Source organism: Wolffia australiana, chromosome 1, assembly GCF_029677425.1.
Source record: "Wolffia australiana isolate 7733 chromosome 1, ASM2967742v1".
Taxonomy (NCBI): Eukaryota; Viridiplantae; Streptophyta; class Magnoliopsida; order Alismatales; family Araceae; genus Wolffia; species Wolffia australiana.
The window spans coordinates 4,521,371-4,523,744 of NC_135835.1; the positions used below are offsets into that span (position 1 = coordinate 4,521,371).

The 2,374-nt window shown below is 45.8% G+C and overlaps 1 long non-coding RNA gene across 1 annotated transcript; it reads left to right on the plus strand.

Annotated features, from left to right (window-relative positions):
* Window positions 1-206: 206 nt before the first annotated feature.
* On the plus strand, window positions 207-1,650 carry LOC144714257 (uncharacterized). Its single transcript, XR_013584306.1, has 3 exons — window positions 207-492; window positions 657-1,324; window positions 1,411-1,650. It is a non-coding gene; the product is annotated as an uncharacterized LOC144714257 (long non-coding RNA).
* The last annotated feature ends 724 nt before the right edge of the window (window positions 1,651-2,374 follow it).

The window sequence follows — 2,374 nt, forward strand, 5'->3', positions numbered from 1 at the left end:
ACTGGATGCTATATTAAATTAATACTTCATAATCACGTGACGTCGATGACTAAACAAATTAAAATGGCCTTTCAACATTTGACAAAACCATGCGAAAAACATATCCAACGGCCCAATATAGCTGTAGGCCATGAAAATGTGGCCTGCGCAGTCTCCTGACTCATTCAAAACCAGAAATTTGGCGCCTATTTTTTCTGTTTGGACACTTGAGGAGGAGAGCGCGGTCTTTTCGTGCGTTAATTACGGGAAACGGTTAAGCTTCGGCTATTAATGTTCACCTTTTCTCTCGTTTCCATGTCTTCAAGCAGTCCGCTCTCATTCATATTCTCGCGGTTTTCCCTCTCTACGTTTTCTTCTCCATCTCTTCTTCCTCTATTCTTTCTTGCGTTGATACCTGCTCCCGGTCGTCGGGAGAACGACAGCAAGTTCAGACCAAGAGAAACGACATCCGTCTGCTTTGGCGAGTGCCATGAAGCAGGGCTTCTCATGCACGTGCGTCGCAGAACCTTCTTTACATCTTTCTCATCTTCAATGACAAAAGTGGATATTCGAGCTGGCCGCGACCCATTTCCTTTTCAAGTTTCAGTTTTCATCCTAACCCGCCTACCCTTTTTTATTCCTACTGTTTATCGACGCCCGCATGATTTTTATTTCAGCCCCTAGGAAGACGACTGCACAGTCTATGTGAGGGTAAGAGTGGCGTCAGCGTAGATCTGAAGATCGATGTCGGGATTTCTGTCCATGCTTTACTTTAATAGGATCGCTCGTCCTGGGATTTCTTTTCTTAACTTGTCTTCCTTGGTGGCTCTTTCTGGGAGTGACCCTCCTGCACCAGCTTTTCACTGCGGCAAACAGGGGATCTGCGCACAGAAGCACAGGCGTGTCAAGCCATCGCCGTGCGCAGAGGATAGCCCATGCCGATGTGAACCTCCGCCATTGCCATCTCAAGAAAGATCTCTTTCAGCTTGACGGCGATCCAGACACCTGAGTAAAAAATATATATTTATCTATCAATGTGATTGGGTTGTATGTTTGGCATGCAGGAGAATATCCATACCGAGGAAATCCCGGCGTCTCTGCCGCCGTCATACATAGGTCAACATTCTCAGGCAAGAGACCCAGGATGCGTATTTTTCTTTAATCGGGATGCCTTCGTTGTCTCGTGCGCCGCAATCAGGTCTTCCCCCGTCGACGCGTATTATTGCTCCAGGTGAAACGAGTAGCCAGGTCTGGGCGGACGGAAGAAGACATCCTGGGGCTTCTATGGACTGTATATTACTCGCCCGTCCGCGGAAAAGATGCGGAATCTTGCTCCATTTGCTTGGTACGAAGAATAACCGTGCCTTTTCCTTTTCGTTCTTTCGTGATAATGTGATTTCTTGCCACATGTCTCTTTCATTGTTGCCGCAGCAAGACTATGAGATTGGTGAAGAGGTGGCGATACTGCCGTGCATCCACAAGTTCCACACCAAATGCGTTGCAAGGTGGCTTACGCGAGCCAATGCTTGCCCCATGAGCAACAACGAGGCCCCGCCACCCTCGCACTGAGATTCCGACTAAACTTGCTCTCGATGACGCCTGATGTAACGCAAAAAAATGTGTAATGAAGTTCTCCTTTTTTGTGATAAATAAATTCGACATTCGAGCGCATGTCACGTCATTCTGTTCTGTAGATGAGCTGAATACCCCAAGAACCTCTGAAAGGCCATCCTTTCCCTTCTTAGAGAATAGATCCGTAGGCAATCCCGTCCCTGGTCTAATTTGTGCTTATTGTTTTGCCCGTCCTCGAGGCTGGAGAAATGGGAAGAGAGATCCGTGAATTTTCTCTATTTTTTCTTCGCTATCCAATTGTTATATTTATTCTAACAGATAAATATAACAATTGGATAACGATGGAACACTTCAACTCATTTCGGTCTGATTTAGGTTGACAAGAGGAACACTTCAACTCATTCGACCAGTTTCCACTAATCTGTCGAGGAGAACCCCTGATTCCTCAATACCACAAAGGCTTATTCTGACAACGATATTTCGCCGTTGAGAAAAAAAATCAACTTCGCCGTACTTACCAGAGTTTATGCGCTTAAGGTTCGGTATGGGATGTAATGAATTAAGCAGTTGGTAAAAAGTTTAAAACCGATTTTACTGTTGAGAAACGATCTGTTCGCCTTATTAGTTGCCATCTATTGCGGGATCCATTGACCGAATCATACTGTCGTCCTGTTCGCCTTATAACTGATGCGCAGAGCACGTTCGCACTATCTGGCCCACTCCTTGAGAAGGAAAGTCCTACCAGATCCCAACTGTGTTAGATCCGAGGACGATTGGGCCATTCTTAAGGATGATGAAGATCGTACATGAATGGAAATCAATG